This window comes from Coregonus lavaretus, assembly GCF_964263955.1.
Source record: "Coregonus lavaretus genome assembly, contig: HAP1_SCAFFOLD_2460, whole genome shotgun sequence".
In the NCBI taxonomy this organism is placed as follows: Eukaryota; Metazoa; Chordata; class Actinopteri; order Salmoniformes; family Salmonidae; genus Coregonus; species Coregonus lavaretus.
In genome coordinates, this window is record NW_028165091.1 from 40,039 (window position 1) to 57,912 (window position 17,874).

Here is a 17,874-nt window from a genome sequence, read left to right on the forward strand (position 1 = left end):
CCGAGCAGCCGCACACAAGCCTAAGATCTCTATGGTCAATGTTAAGCGTAGGCTGGAGTGGTGTAAAGCTCGCCGCCATTGGACTATGGAGCATTGGAAACGCATTCTCTGGAGTGATGAAACATGCTTCACCATCTGGCAGTCCGACGGATGAATCTGGGTTTGGCGGATGCCAGGAGAATGCTACCTGCCCCAATGCATAGTGCCAACTGTAAAGTTTGGTGGAGGAGGAATAAGGGTCTGGGGCTGTTTTTTTTGGTCCGGGCTAGTGAAGGGAAATCTTAACGCTACAACATACAATGAGATTCTCTCTGACACTAAGGCTCTATCTAAATTAGTCTTTCATCGATTCCTCTCCTCCTTCTCAACCCTATTAGAGCAGAATGTCCAAGGTCCCTCCTCTTGGACCATATTATCCAATGCTTTTTGAGAAGGAAGCAAGGAGAGAAGATGTGAGGAGGAATTGAGGAAGGATGAATTGAGAAAAAGCCCATAGGCAAGTCTGTAAAACCACTATTTCACCTCTATGGTGAGTTTAATCTCTCACTTTAACCACTAGGTGAAAACATCACTTCACCATTCAGCACTGTATCCAACCATCAACATAGTAACTGCGAGAGAGAGAGAGAGAGAGAGCGAGAGCGAGAGAGAGAAAACAACATCTTAATCCTATCACAGGGATAACCAATACTTATTGTGTGATCGGTTTCTCACAGACCCAGTGATATTTAACACATGGTGCATCCTTCCAACTCTTCAATGGGTCTGTTGCTGTCTGTGAGATCTCAACACAAGCCACCTTGTCATTCAAGTTATTAGGCTCCCCTTCCATCCAATACCTATAAACCACAAGAGAATCAGAGTTGAAAATCATCCAATACTAAGTAGAGAGAGAATGAATGAGAGAGCGAGTGAGAGCGAGCGACAGAGAGAGAGACAGAGAGAGGGACAGAGAGACAAAGGGAGAGAGAGAGAGAGAGAGAGAGAGAGACACGGAGAGAGACACACAGCGAGACATAGAGAGCTGGCTGGGGATGAGATTATCGGAGCGTAAAAGTAATCATGACAACAGAAAAAACAGCATGCAAAAGTATTTCAGAACATGTTCACTCACGTAGTTGCAAATGATTAGTTGTCAACCCACTGCCAAGTTCCGTCTTTTTTAAATGCACCAATCCAGACATTCTTCTTAAATCCATTGATAAATATCTATAATATCATTTTGGCAGAAAAACAATGATCATTATTTAATCTCCAGAGAATACTTTGACATTTTCTATCACATACATAATAGTAGTAGTATAATAGTAGTAGTTTAATAGTAGTAGTATAATAGTAGTAGTATAATAGTAGTAGTATAATAGTAGTAGCATAATAGTAGTAGTATAATAGTAGTAGTATAATAGTCATAGTATAATAGTAGTAGTATAATAGTAGTAGTATAATAGTAGTAGTATAATAGTAGTAGTATAATATATTATAGTATTGGTATAGATATAATCTCAAGCAAAATTTATTTTCTGACGGGAAATGTATTTTATAAATTGACGTGAACATTGGTGATACAGTAGGTCACACATGTTGAATACTAATCAGAGAAGTAGATGATAATAAAAAAAACAGTAGTATTAGAGTATTACTAATGTATTATCTATTACCTGTTCTTCTCTGCTGGTTATAACAACCAACTCTCCACCCATTGTTCTGCACTGCCGCTGACCGCCCCCAGCTGTGTTCATCGTGGAGGAGAGATAATAACAGCTGGTGCCAAACTTCCACCATCCACCTAGACAAGGTTTCTCTGAGATAAACACAACAGAACAGCAGACATTAAAAAATCTACAAACATACAATACCTCTTCTATGTACTAAATGAAATGAATGAACTGCACTCACCATAGAACATAATCCTGTTCTGTAGCTGGTCTCTCTCTTTAGTCAGGTTGTTGTAACTGGTCTTTAGCTGGTCTCTCTCTTCAGTCAGGTTGTTGTAACTGGTCTGTAGCTGGTCTCTCTCTGTTGAGTCGTGATGACCAATGACTCCATCAGTAAAAGGGAAAAGTTAATCAAACATGTAACTACCACACCATTAATGATTAAGTATGAATAAGTAGGCTACTTAAGGCTCAGTGACAACATACTAAATTTACAGTATACAGACAGGCCTATGATCCCAGCCAGTAGGAGAACACACAGCAGCCCCAGACACACTGCAGCAACTCCAGAGGGTCTCTTCCACCACTGAACATGAACTGAATCACAAATTATTCAAGGAAAATGTTTGGTAATGTGTTTTACTGTATCATCCAGGATTGGAACTAATACAGTGCATTCGGAAAGTATTCAGACCCCTTCACTTTTTCCACATTTTGTTACATTACAGACTTTTTCTAAAATGGATTAAATTGTTGTTTATTTCCTAATCAATCTACACACAATACCCCATATTGACAAAGCAAAAACAGGTTTTTTAAAATAAAAAATAAAACAGAAATACCATATTTACAGAATTATTCAGACGTTTTACCCAGAGATGTTAAATCGGGTTCAAGTCCGAGCTCTCGCTCGGCCACTCAAGGACATTCAGAGACTTGTCCCGAAGCCACTTGTGCGTTGTCTTTGCTGTGTGCTTAGGGTCGTTGTGCTGTTGGAAGGTGAACCTTTGCCCCAGTCTGTGGTCCTGAGCGCTCTGGAGCAGGTTTTCATCAAGGATCTCTCTGTACTTTGCTCTGTTCATCTTTCCCTCGATCCTGACTGGTCTCCCAGTCCCTGCCGCTGTAAAACATCCCCACAGCATGATGCTGCCACCACCATGCTTCAACGTAGGGATGGTGCCAGGTTTCCTTCAGACGTGACGCTTGGCATTCAGGCCAAAGAGTTCAATCTTGGTTTCATCAGAACAGAGAATCTTGTTTCTCATGGTCTGAAAGTCCTTTAGGTGCCTTTTGGCAAACTCCAAGTGGGCTGTTATGTGCTTTTTACTGAGGATTGGCTTCTGTCTGGCCACTCTACCATAATGGCCTGATTGGTGGAGTGTTGCAGAGATGGTTGTCATTCTCCCATCTCCACATAGGAACTCTGGAGCTCTGTCAGACCATCAGGTTCTTGGTCACCTCCCTGACCAAGGCCCTTCTCCCCCGATTGCTCAGTTTGGCCGGGCGGCCAGTTCTAGGAAGAGTCTTGGTGGTTCCAAACTTCTTCCATTTAAGAATGATGATGGCCACTGTGTTCTTGGGGACCTTCAATGCTGCAGACACTTTTTGGTACCCTTCCCCAGATTTGTGCCAAGACACAATTCTGTCTCGGAGCTCTACGGACAATTCCTTCGACCTCATGGCTTGGTCTTTGCTCTGACATGCACACTGTTAAAATCACTGGGGCCAAGCTTAACACTGGGGCCAAGCTTCCTGCCATCCAGGACCTCTATACCAGGCAGTGTCAGAGGAAGGCCCTCAAAATTGTCAAAGACTCCAGCCACCCTAGTCATAGACTGTTTTCTCTGCTACCGCACGGCAAGCGGTACCGGAGTGCCAAGTCTAGGTACAAAATACTTCTCAACAGCTTCTACCCCCAAGCCATAAGACTCCTGAACAGCTAATCATGGCTACCCAGACTATTTGCACTGCCCCCCCCCACCCCATCCTTTTACGCTGCTGCTACTCTGTTAATTATTTACGCATAGTCACTTTAACTCTACCCACATGTACATATTACTTCAACTACCTCAACTAGCCGGTGCCCCCGCACATTGACTCTGCACCGGTACCCTCCTGTACCCCCCTGTATATATAGCCTCCCTACTGTTATTTTATTTGACTTCTGCTCTTTTTTTCTCAACACTTTTTTTTGGTTTTATTTTACTTTTTTGTTAAAAATAAATGCACTGTTGGTTAAGGGCTGTAAGTAAGCATTTCACTGTAATGTCTGCACCTGTTGTATTCGGCGCATGTGGCCAATAAAATTTGATTTGATTTGATTTGATTTGAACTGTGGGACCTTATATAGACAGGTTTGTACCTTTCCAAATCATGTCCAATCAATTGAATTTACCAATGGGCTCCAATCAAGTTGTAGAAACATCTCACGGATGATCAATGGAAACAGGATTCACCTGAGCTCAATTTCGAGACTAATAGCAAAGCGTCTGAATACTTATGTAAATAAGGTATTTCTGTTTTTTGTTTTTTAATACATTTGCAAACATTTCTAAAAACCTGTTTTTGATTTGTCATTATGGGGTATTGTGTGTAGATTGATAAGGGGAAAAAATTATTTCATAAATTTTCGAATAAGGCTGTAACGTAACAAAATGGGTCTGAATACTTTCCAAATACACTGTAACATTATAATACTACAGGGTAAACTCACCTGTTGAATGTATTGTGTGTGTAATTTATTTGTGTGTGTGTGTGTGTGTGTGTGCATGTGTTTGTGTGTGTGTGTGTGTGTGTGTGTGTGTGTGTGTGTGTGTGTGTGTGTGTGTGTGTGTGTGTGTGTGTGTGTGTGTGTAATCTTACCTGAAGCAACAACTCCATCTCTTGGACTGGGCTTGAAGTCTTTTACGTTGGCATACAATTGGCAATCAATGTCTGTGTTCTTCATTGCATTAGGCTCGTCGTCTTCAAATCCATCTGAGTTTTCATAGACGCCCTCTGACATCTTAACACACTTGTGGTCAAATATAGATCCTGTTAATTCGCATATACAGCCGTCAAACGGAGGCCACATAATGGCTTGAACTCTGTGACCTGGGTTGTAGGGGGAAGTTGCCCCTAGACACTGATCTTGGGTCAGTTTTGCATTTCCACCACACATGGTTAAGGTTAGGATTGGGGGAGGGAAAGCTGATCCTAGATCTGTACCTAGGGGAATTGTCTCCCCAGAGTTTGACTGGCCACCGTTGACCATATACTGTATATATTTATATATATATATTTTAGAGGACAAATCTGAGGGGGCACGAGCCCCTGTTCCCCCTATGGGCATGACACCGCTGATGGTATGTTCTGGATTGTTGTCATGTGCAATGGAACTTGTGTTAAAACCAAAAAAGAAAAGCATTGAGCAATATTACACCCCCTGTCCTCTTTATCCACTATGTGTAAATTTGATAGAAACCTACAGAAGAAAAGATTCCATCTCATTAAAATGAGCTCCACTAATTATCAGGTTGTTCTCTGATTGGTTTAAAAAGGTAAGCAGCAGCAGCCCCACCCCTAGAAACTAACACCTCAAATAGGAAGCTAAAAGCTATGTGGCTAATCTGATCAACACTGTCATTCCTTACATGCAGCTAGGACATATAGAGGGAGGGAGGGAGAGAGGGATGGAGGGAGGGAGAGAGGGATGGAGGGAGGGAGGGAGGGAGGGAGGGCATAGTATAGCATGATTAGTCGTTTCCTGTGTCTGTAAGGTCAGAGCTCAGTACCGCTCAATCTGTCAACCACAACGAGGAGAGAGCTGTCTTGTTCCAGGCCAACTATATTACAGTTGAGTTGCATGCAGCAACAAATGGGCATCAGATTAGTATACCACATGATGTGATTAACTGATATGTTAAACACCAATCCAGGAGTTGTGAGATCTGGCAGGCGACTTCAATGAAGTCAACCTGGAACGTGGCCAACATCATGAGTGGTGTTGGAGAAGAGAGGGGGTGGGACTTGGTAATGAAGGAAGCTTTCATCAGCCATCATTTTTACTAGCAAAGAGAAGAGATGTCATAGGGTGGCAGTGAACTCTCAGAAAACCTACTGTCTATCCATTGGTTACTTTGACACTAACTGTTGCTTTGACACTACTATAAAACACAATATATCTAAGAGATGGAAAATACAATGAATATATTATACAGTAATGATGACACCTGCATAGTTACATCTGGGAAACTGAATGACATTTATCTTTGTCAGGTTGTTTGTGTTGTTGTTTGCATCAAACTCAGCCTGATGATGACTGTGTCACACCTTCAAGAGGGCCTCATGGTGCAGTGGTTGACTTGGGGTCGAGGGGAGGAGCGGTGGTTGACTTGGGGTCGAGGGGAGGAGCAGTGGTTGACTTGAGGTTGAGGAGAGTCAGAAAGACAGAAAGGGGGAACGTTAACTCTTTTCACAGCATCACTTTTAGTTGAAAATGGGCCTGTGGGGAACCAAGGTAGAGCTGTGTACATTCTCATGCGTGTGTGTGTGTGTGTGTTTGTGTGTGTACTTGTGTGTGTACGTGTGCAGACATGAAGATCTACATGACTTTGTGCAGATATTATCTGGTGCTTCAGTGTGGGAACATGGTTTGTGGTCATGTCTGCTTGTAAAGTCAGATCTCTGACCAGGTATAAGTAGGTTTTATCAGACAGTTTGCTAACACAAGTCCTAATAACCTCCACCCCATCAATATAGTGTTTATATTCACCATTATGTTACTGATTCCCTCCCCCCATCAATATAGTGTTAATATTCACCATTATGTTACTGATTCCCTCCACCCCATCAATATTGTGTTAATATTCACCATTATGTTACTGATTCCCTCCACCCCATCAATATCGTGTTAATATTCACCATTATGTTACTGATTCCCTCCCTCCACCCCATCAATATAGTGTTAATATTCACCATTATGTTACTGATTCAATCCACCCCATCAATATAGTGTTAATATTCACCATTATGTTACTGATAACCTCCACCCCATCAATATAGTGTTAATATTCACCATTATGTTACTGATTCCCTCCACCCCATCAATATAGTGTTTATATTCACCATTATGTTACTGATTCCCTCCACCCCATCAATATAGTGTTAATATTCACCATTATGTTACTGATTCCCTCCCTCCACCCCATCAATATAGTGTTAATATTCACCATTATGTTACTGATTCCTTCCACCCCATCAATATAGTGTTAATATTCACCATTATGTTACTGATTCCCTCCACCCCATCAATATAGTGTTAATATTCACCATTATGTTACTGATTCCCTCCACCCCATCAATATTGTGTTTATATTCACCATTATGTTACTGATTCCCTCCACCCCATCAATATAGTGTTAATATTCACCATTATGTTACTGATTCCCTCCACCCCATCAATATAGTGTTAATATTCACCATTATGTTACTGATTCCCTCCCTCCACCCCATCAATATTGTGTTTATATTCACCATTATGTTACTGATTCCCTCCACCCCATCAATATTGTGTTTATATTCACCATTATGTTACTGATTCCCTTCATCCACCCCATCAATATAGTGTTAATATTCACCATTATGTTACTGATTCCCTCCACCCCATCAATATAGTGTTAATATTCACCATTATGTTACTGATAACCTCCACCCCATCAATATAGTGTTAATATTCACCATTATGTTACTGATTCCCTCCACCCCATCAATATAGTGTTTATATTCACCATTATGTTACTGATTCCCTCCACCCCATCAATATAGTGTTAATATTCACCATTATGTTACTGATTCCCTCCCTCCACCCCATCAATATAGTGTTAATATTCACCATTATGTTACTGATTCCCTCCACCCCATCAATATAGTGTTAATATTCACCATTATGTTACTGATTCCCTCCACCCCATCAATATAGTGTTAATATTCACCATTATGTTACTGATTCCCTCCCTCCACCCCATCAATATAGTGTTAATATTCACCATTATGTTACTGATTCCCTCCACCCCATCAATATAGTGTTAATATTCACCATTATGTTACTGATTCCCTCCACCCCATCAATATTGTGTTTATATTCACCATTATGTTACTGATTCCCTCCACCCCATCAATATAGTGTTAATATTCACCATTATGTTACTGATTCCCTCCACCAAATCAATATAGTGTTAATATTCACCATTATGTTACTGATTCCCTCCCTCCACCCCATCAATATTGTGTTTATATTCACCATTATGTTACTGATTCCCTCCACCCCATCAATATCGTGTTTATATTCACCATTATGTTACTGATTCCCTCCACCCCATCAATATAGTGTTAATATTCACCATTATGTAACTGATTCCCTCCCTCCACCCCATCAATATACTGTTAATATTCACCATTATGTTACTGATTCCCTCCACCCCATCAATATAGTGTTAATATTCACCATTATGTTATTGATTCCCTCCCTCCACCCCATCAATATTGTGTTTATATTCACCATTATGTTACTGATTCCCTCCACCCCATCAATATAGTGTTAATATTCACCATTATGTTACTGATTCCCTCCACCCCATCAATATAGTGTTAATATTCACCATTATGTTACTGATTCCCTCCACCCCATCAATATAGTGTTTATATTCACCATTATGTTACTGATTCCCTCCACCCCATCAATATAGTGTTAATATTCACCATTATGTTACTGATTCCCTCCACCCCATCAATATAGTGTTTATATTCACCATTATGTTACTGATATCCTCCACCCCATCAATATAGTGTTTATATTCACCATTATGTTACTGTTTCCCTCCACCCCATCAATATAGTGTTAATATTCACCATTATGTTACTGATTCCCTCCACCCCATCAATATAGTGTTAATATTCACCATTATTTTACTGATAACATTCAAATGAATCATTAGACATAGTTTTACAGAGAAGTAACACTTAGTCATGGCTTTGACATAAACTTGAGGCCAAAGAGTAACAAGTAGGCTGGCTAACCAGAGAGAGATGTGGCTGTCAGAGTGAGATTGGAGGGAGAGAAGTAGCAGGGTTAGTAGTTTCCTGTGTCTGTGAGTTCAGAGCTCAGCACTGCACAAAGTCTATCAACCACAACAAGGAGAGAACGGTCTCGTTCAAGGCAGACTATATTGCAGTCAGGCTGCACACAGCAACCAATGGGCTTTAGATTACTATACCACATGATTTGGTTAACTGATATGTTAAACACCAATCCAGGCGTTGTGCGATCTGGCAGGCGACGTCAATGTAGTCAGCCTGGAACGTTGCCAATGTCATGAGTGGGGTTGGAGGACAGAGGGGGCGGGACTTGGTAATGAAGGAAGCGTTCAGCAGCCATCGTGTTGACTAGCAGAGACAACAGAGGCCACAGGGTGGCAGTGAACTGTCATAACGTACTGTCTATTTATGTTACTTTGACACTAACTGTTGCTTTGACACTACTATAAAACCCAGTATCTCTAAGACATGGAAATGATCATAGATATCTTAAGTTTATAACTTCCCTGCCTGGGCTGATGAGACAGTGGATAGAGCAGTCAGACGGAACAGAGTAAAGAGTCATTTTAACGTCATAGATTTAGCCGGTGGTAACTTGTGGAATAGACACCGGCTGGAATTTTAACCAATCAACATTCAGGATTGGACCCACCCGTTGTATAAATATATAGAACTGATGGATTAGGTGCTACCAAAATAGTGGCTGAACTCCACCATATACACTTGAAGTCGGACGTTTACATACACCTTAGTCAAATACATTTAAACTCTGTTTTTCACAATTCCTGACATTTAATCCTAGTAAAAATTCCCTGTCTTAGGTCAGTTAGGATCCCCACTTTATTTGAAGAAAGTGAAATGTCAGATAATAGTAGAGAGAATGATTTATTTCAGCTATTATTTCTTTCATCACATTTCCAGTGGGTCAGAAGTTTACATACACTCAATTAGTATTTGGTAGCATTGCCTTTAAATTGTTTAACTTGGGTCAAACGTTTCGGGTAGCCTTCCACAAGCTTCCCACAATAAGTTGGGTGAATTTTGGCCCATTCCTCCTGACAGAGCTGGTGTAACTGAGTCAGGTTTGTAGGCATCCTTGCTCGCACATGCTTTTTCAGTTATGCCCACACATTTTCTACAGGATTGAGGTCAGGGCTTTGTGATGGCCACTCCAATACCTTGATTTGTTGTCCTTAAGCCATTTTGCCACAACTTTGGAAGTATGCTTGGGGTCATTGTCCATTTGGAAGGCCCATTTGCGACCAAGCTTTAACTTCCTGACTGATGTCTTGAGATGTTGCTTCACTATATCCACATAATTTTCCTTCCTCATGATGCCATCTATTTTGTGAAGTGCACCCGTCCCTGCTGCAGCAAAGCACCCCTACAGCATGATGCTGCCACCCCCGTGCTTCACGTTTGGGATGGTGTTCTTCGGCTTGCAAGCCTACCCCTTTTTCCTCCAAACATAACGATGGTCATTATGGCCAAACAGTTTTATCAGAGCAGAGGACATTTCTCCAAAAAGTACAATCTTTGTCCCCATTTGCAGTTGCAAACCGTAGTCTGGCTTTTTATGGCAGTTTTGGAGCAGTGGCTTCTTCCTTGCTGAGCTGCCTTTCAGGTTATTTCGATATAGGACTCGTATTACTGTGGATATAGATACTTTTGTACCTGTTTCCTCCAGCATCTTCAAAATGTCTGTTGTTGTTCTGGGATTGATTTGCACTTTTCGCACCAAAGTACGTTCATCTCTAGGAGACAGAATGTGTCTCCTTCTTGAGCGGTATTACTGCTGCGTGCTCCCATGGTGTTTATACTTGCGTACCATTATTTGTACAGATGAACGTGGTACCTTCAGGCGTTTGGAAATTGCTCCCAAGGATGAACCAGACTTGTGGAGGTCTACACATTTTTTTCTGAGGTCTTGGCTGATTTCTTTTGATTTTCCCATGATGTCAAGCAAATAGGCACTGAGTTTCAAGGTAGGCCTTGAAATACATCCACAGGTACACCTCCAATTTTAGTTCTTTATTTTTATTTCACCTTTATTTAACCAGGTAAGCCAGTTGAGAACAAGTTCTCATTTACAACTGCGACCTGGCCAAGATAAAGCAAAGCAGTGCGGTAAAAACAACAACAACACAGAGTTACATATGGAATAAACAAAACGTACAGTCAATAACACAATAGAAAATCTATATACAGTGTGTGCAAATGTAGTACGTTATGGAGGTAAGGCAATAAATAGGCCATAGTGCAAAATAATTACAATTTAGTATTAACACTGGAGTGATAGATGTGCAGAAGATGATGTGCAAATAGAGATACTGGGGTGCAAATGAGCAAAATAAATAACAATGTAAATAACAATGTGGGGATGAGGTAGTTGGGTGGGCTAATTACAGATGGGCTGTGTACAGGTGCAGTGATCGGTAAGCTGCTCTGACAACTGATGCTTAAAGTTAGTGAGGAAGGTAAGTGTCTCCAGCTTCAGAGATTTTTGCAGTTCGTTCCAGTCATTTGCAGCAGAGAACTGGAAGCAATTGACTCAGAAGCTTCTAAAGCCATGACATCATTTTCTGGAATTTCCCAAGCTGTTTAAAGGCACAGTCAACTTAGTGTATGTAAACTTCTGACCCACTGGAATTGTGATACAGTGAATTATAAGTGAAATAATCTGTCTGTTAACAATTGTTGGGAAAATTACTTGTGTCACGCACAAAGTAGGTATCCTAACCGACTTGCCAAAACTATAGTTTGTTAACAAGAAATTTGTGGAGTGGTTGAAAAACGAGATTTAATGACTCCAACCTAAGTGTATGTAAACTTCCGACTTCAACTGTATATATTACCAAACAATATGGTCATAGTCTCAATCTGATTTCTTCCTTTCCATGTCTCCTTCCTTGTCTCCTTTCCTTGTCTCCTATAATTTTTAACCACCACATATCTGAAAGACCTCACCATTTGAACGCAATATGATGGAACTCTATTAACCTACCAGGCCTCTCACATCTCAGTCATAACAAAGGAATGGAACCCTGTCAACCTACCAGGTCTCTCACATCTCAGTCATAAGAAAGGAATGGAACCCTGTCAACCTACCAGGTCTCTCACATCTCAGTCATAAGAAAGGAATTGAACACTATCAACCTACCAGTCCTCTCATATCTCAGTCATAACAAAGTAAAGGTAACAACCATAACCAGCAGTATTAGAATACTGCCTAAATCATAACCTGGACATTGGCATGAGAGACAACAGAATAGCGAACACATTCACTAATGTACCTGGAGGCCTTGAGTCTTGACATGGTGCATTCTGGGCAGAAGAGGGCAGTGTTTAACTCAACCAGCTAAAGGAATGATTGGCAGAGACTAGGCCAGAGGTAATCAACCCTGTTTCTGGAGCGCATCAGGTACTGCAGGATTTTGTCCCAACTAGGCATCACACTGTATGTGGTTGTGTATGTGAAGGGAAAGGGGGATACCTAGTCAGTTGCACAACTGAATGCATTCAACCAAAATGTGTCTTCCACATTTAACCCAACTCTTCTGAATCAGAGAGGTGCAGGGGGCTGTCCACATTTAATCCAACCCTTCTGAATCAGAGAGATGCAGTGGGCTGTCCACATTTAACCAAACTCTTCTGAATCAGAGAGGTGCAGGGGGCTGTCCACATTTAACCCAACCCTTCTGAATCAGAGAGATGCAGGGGGCTGTCCACATTTAACCAAACTCTTCTGAATCAGAGAGATGCAGGGGGCTGTCCACATTTAACCCAACTCTTCTGAATCAGAGAGGTGCAGGGGGCTGTCCACATTTAATCCAACCCTTCTGAATCAGAGAGGTGCAGGGGGCTGTCCACATTTAATCCAACCCTTCTGAATCAGAGAGGTGCAGGGGGCTGTCCACATTTAACCAAACTTCTGAATCAGAGAGGTGCAGGGGGCTGTCCACATTTAACCCAACTCTTCTGAATCAGAGAGGTGCAGGGGGCTGCCTTAATCGACATCAGGGAGCAGTGGTTGTTGGGGTTTAACTGCCTTTCTCAAGCAGAGAAACGGCAGATTTTCCACCTTTACCGGCTCGGGAGTCAAACCAGCAACCTTTCGATTACAGCCCAATGCTCTTAAACACTAGGCTACGTGTGTGTGTGTGTGTGTGTGTGTGTGTGTGTGTGTGTGTGTGTGTGTGTGTGTGTGTGTGTGTGTGTGTGTGTGTGTGTGTGTGTGTGTGTGTGTGTGTGTGTGTGTGTGTGTACTGTGCTAAGGGGCTACCTGTGTGTGTGTGTGTGTGTGTGTGTGCGTGTGTGTGCGTGCGTGTGTACTGTGCTATGGTTTTTGTGGTTTGAGGGGTACTTGTATCTGTAGGTGCCTGTTCTCAGCAAGAGAGGAGGGACTGTGAAAATAACCACAAGAGCGCTGGTATAACAAGGCCCCCTGAAAGCTGAACATTTCAATGCTGATTCTGTATCTTAAAAGACAATTCATCTCCGTTACAAGTTGACATTGGACCAACATATGTTGACAAAATGCCAAGACACAAGATCCTAACCTTTACTGTGATGTATTTCATTCAGGCTTGGACTGTGGGTGTGGACTCCAAGATGGTAAGATATTACACCATTTTGAGAGAGAGAGAGAGAGAGAGAGAGAGAGAGAGAGAGAGAGAGAGAGAGAGAGAGAGAGAGAGAGAGAGAGAGAGAGATGAGAGAGAGAGAGAGAGAGAGAGAGAGAGAGAGAGAGAGAGAGAGAGAGAGAGAGAGAGAGAGAGAGAGAGAGAGAGTGAAGGAGGAAGTTATGTGCACTGTAGGCTGCTGTATGTGTTACAGTATGTTGTCATGGCGATGTTAAAAACGTTTTTCTCAATCTAGTGACTATAGTCTTCACATGTCAAGTCATTCCACACCTCCAGAGGATCCAGTCTATTTGTGTTCATCTCAGCACAGTCCTCCTCCCCAGAAGGCCCTGGCTATCAGGCTGTACATCATACCCGTATCTACAGGTAAACAACACAGAGAACCATTATGAAACTGATCCCCTAAAAGACACTGTCTTGCCCTAACAGCTTAATTGACATAACCAGTGGCCCCAGACATCTCCATAGTCTACCACTGTCTCTCTATGAGAGCTGTCCAGTTAATTCTGTCTGGCACTTGCTATTTGTGATGATGGACAGGAAACTATCATACCAGGAAGATATAGATAATAGAGGGGAAGTGGAGAACAAAGTCTAGCTGTTAACATATATTAAATATCATATGTAACAGCCCCAAGAGAATTCAGGGAGTTTCCAGAACTCCTCCTTCCTTTCACCTTTCTGCTGATTTGGACCCTCTGTTTACTCCCAAATATACACCAACATGTTCAGGAGGTCCAGGACTACAAACATGGGTCATTATAATGTCCGTACAATACATGTGACACTACAAACTGCTCCAAGTGGATATTGAGGGTGGGTAGACTTAACCAGGGCTCTCCTCTCACTTGATGAACCTGATTGGTTGAGTAGTTTTTGAGTGACAGCTGGTTGAACCACTTCACCTCCCTCTTTTGGGACCCATATAGGGGAAGAACAGTCAAATATGAGCATTTAATATTGTGCTTATATGTAACTTGACACCAAAGACTGACTATCAAAGATGATTAAGAAACATCCTTTGATACCCTTTGATATCTCTACTACACTAATTAATTGGTGATGCAGTCTACAACACTCCTTTACAGTCAAATGTACTAACTTCATGTTGTATCTGATGATGTGTGAAATATACTGGTACACAGGAAGCTACAAACAGGAAATAAGAAGGACTTTTATTAATATGATACTACAAACAAATACAACAATAAGTGTGTTTTTAGGTTTGAGACAGCGAGAGAGAGAGAGAGAGAGAGAGAGAGAGAGAGAGAGAGAGAGAGAGAGAGAGAGAGAGAGAGAGAGAGAGAGAGAGAGAGCGAGACAGAGAGAGACAGAGAGAGACAGAGAGAGAGAGAGAGGAAGTTGTGTGCAGTGTAGGCTACTGTATGTGTTACAGTATGTTGTCATTGTGATGTTAAACCACTTTCTCACAAATCCAGTTGAGTTTGCTGCCACATGACAAGTCATTCCATGCCTCACGAGGACTCCGACCTTTTTCTATGAGAGCACAGTCCTCCTCACCATATTGTGCATGGCCACCACCATTATCAGGCTGTTGTTGATACCAGTACCTAAAGGGTTAAAAACAGTCAGATATCATGGTTAAAACCAGTACCTACAGGGTTAAAAACAGTCAGATATCATGGTTAATACCTTCACCTACATGGTTAAAAACCATCAAATATCATGGTTAACACGAGGACCTACAGGGTTAAAAACAGTCAGATATCAAGGTTAATACCAGTACCTACAGGGTTAAATTCCATCAGATATCATGGTTAATATCAGTCCCTCAGGGTTAAAAACAGTCAGACATCACAGTTAGAACATCACAATCCTAAATAATATACAGAAATGTTTCAGCTTAAATTCAACATTGTTGACTGCTATCAACAATTACAATAACCTGTATCGAAAAAGGTTGAATGAACTGAAAATTGGAGCCTTATTGACAGATTAGGTATCATCTCTCACCCTGTGGTCAGTTGGGTGCCATCCACCCATCTCCAGGTCCCCTCATTAGCAGAGTCAGTCAGTCCAATCCAGACTCTCTTCTTGAGGTTGATAAGAAATGTCTGTTGTTGAGAAAGATAAATATATATATACCTACTGAATACGTTTGATCATATCTACCCCCTGCACACTCATATCCTCTCTCTCTCTCTCTCTCTCTCTCTCTCTCTCTCTCTCTCTCTCTCTCTCTCTCTCTCACCTGTTCCTTTTCACTGTTTATGATCACCAGGTCTGCTCCTCTCACCAGACAGTCCTCTCTGCTCTCCTTCCAGGCTTTAGTCTCAGTAGACAGGAAGTACCAACTGGATTCAAACTTCTGCCAGCCTTCAGGACAGGTTTGTTCTACAAGATGAAAACATGAATTTCCTTCAATTTATCACACTAAACACTTAATGAAAGAATACAGGCACACTATAAAGTGTGTGGGATTAATGATAATGTATTACTGTAGGTGTACTCACTGAGATTGGTAAGCCTCCTGTTAAGAATCTCTCTCTCAGTCTGTAGCTGGTCTCTCTCTTGAGTCAGGGTGTTGTAACTGGTCTGTAGCTGGTCTCTCTCTGCAGTCAGAAGGCTGTAACTGGTCTGTAGCTGTTCTCTCTCTGCAGTCAGAAGGCTGTAACTGGCCTGTAGCTGGATTCTCTCAGTTCTCTCAGAGTCATGATGACCAATGACTCCATCAGTAAAAGGGAAAAGTTAATCAAACATGTAACTACCACACCATTGATGATTAAGTATGATTAAGTCGTCTACTTAAGTCTCATTGACAACATTCTAAACTTACAGTAGACAGACAGGCCTATGATCCCAGCCAGTAGGAGAACACACAGCAGCCCCAGACACACTGCAGCAACTCCAGAGGGTCTCTTCCACCACTGAACATGAACTGAATCACAAATTATTCAAGTAAGAACTTTGGCAATATGTTTTACCGCATCATCCAGGATTGGGACAAATAAAGCTATAGTACTACAGGATAATCTCACCTGTAATGTGTGTGTGTAATTTGTGTGTGTGTGTGTGTGCAATCTTACCTGAAGCAACATCTCTTGGACTGGGCTTGAAGGCTCTTAAGTTGCCATATAATTGGTCATTAATGTCCGTGTTATTCATTGCATTAGGTTCTCCGTCTTCAAATCTGTCTGAGTTTTCATAGACTCCCTCTGACATCTTAACACACTTGTGGTCAAATACAGTAACTTCTACTTCTAACCTCAACTCTAATGTATATCTGTACCTGTCTTCTCCCTGGACTGTCCTGCGTCTGTGTGACTTATGGTTGTGAAACTCTTTATCAGTCAACCACAGTGAATGGGGAAACTGTCAAATGAACACAACACTGGCCACCACGTGACTTGCACCAGCCTTAGTTTCTAATCTAAACATGGTTGTTTCCCATCCGTTTTAAACAATTCAAGATATAATTGATCATCTATTTTAGCAGATACAAAATTGGACCCTCTGAATTTGCACATAGATCTTAGAGCATTACTGAGGCTTTGACATCCCAGCCTTCATAAGGAGGTCACGTTATGGCTTGTACTCTGTGACCGGCCATCGATGGCCATATAGGGACCTTTTTTTCTATGTATGCTGTCTGTGTGTGACATCAGTGTGAGGAGTTATTCAGAGGTGGTGGGGGAAATATATTCTGCATCTTTATCGGACATTAAAATGGGGAACTTTACATGTGTATGTGTGTGTGTGTGTGTGTGTGTGTGTGTGTGTGTGTGTGTGTGTGTGTGCCTGCGTGTGGCGTGCAGTGTGAGTGTCCTCTCAGTACTGTTCTGCCCTCTGTCTGTGTCCAACTGCAGGTCACACTGTTATCAGTATCTAATCACATTCAGGCTGGTAGACCTCATTACATGACATTGTTGCTGTTTTATTAATATGTCCCTTTGTTATTCTTGTAAGTAAAAAAGCGATATATGTTAATAATTTAATATGAAAACATGTTTAACATGTTTATTTAAAGAAATAAAATTTTATGTTACGTGTACATACTCTCCTCTAAATCTTAATTTAGCAACATTATAACTACTAGCCATCATCACTTAACCATTCAGCATGACCATCAACATTATAACTACTAGACATCATCATTTAACCATTCAGCATGACCATCAACATTATAACTACTAGACATCACCACTTAACCATTCAGCATGACCATCAACATTAGAACTACTAGACATCATCACTTAACCATTCAGCATGACCATCAACACTATAACTACTAGACATCACCACTTAAACATTCAGCATGACCATCAACATTAGAACTACTAGACATCATCACTTAACCATTCAGCATGACCATCAACATTATAACTACTAGACATCACCACTTAAACATTCAGCATGACCATCAACATTATAACTACTAGACATCACCACTTAACCATTCAGCATGACCATCAACATGATAACTACTAGCCATCATCACTTAACCATTCAGCATGACCATCAACATGATAACTACTAGACAT

The 17,874-nt window shown here is 41.4% G+C and overlaps 1 pseudogene across 1 annotated transcript in view; it reads right to left on the reverse strand.

Annotated features, from left to right (window-relative positions):
* Positions 1-16,498, reverse strand: part of LOC311116276 — a 55,754-nt pseudogene extending 39,256 nt beyond the window's left edge. The window contains exons 1-11 of the transcript in view: positions 16,420-16,498; positions 16,170-16,271; positions 15,847-16,097; positions 15,585-15,727; positions 15,347-15,447; positions 14,852-14,943; positions 4,518-4,688; positions 2,120-2,252; positions 1,659-2,078; positions 1,115-1,209; positions 702-839 (exon numbers count right to left, since the gene is read on the reverse strand). The product of the transcript in view is annotated as an uncharacterized misc_RNA (transcript). The remainder of the gene's footprint in view (positions 1-701; positions 840-1,114; positions 1,210-1,658; positions 2,079-2,119; positions 2,253-4,517; positions 4,689-14,851; positions 14,944-15,346; positions 15,448-15,584; positions 15,728-15,846; positions 16,098-16,169; positions 16,272-16,419) is intronic.
* Positions 16,499-17,874: the final 1,376 nt, after the last annotated feature.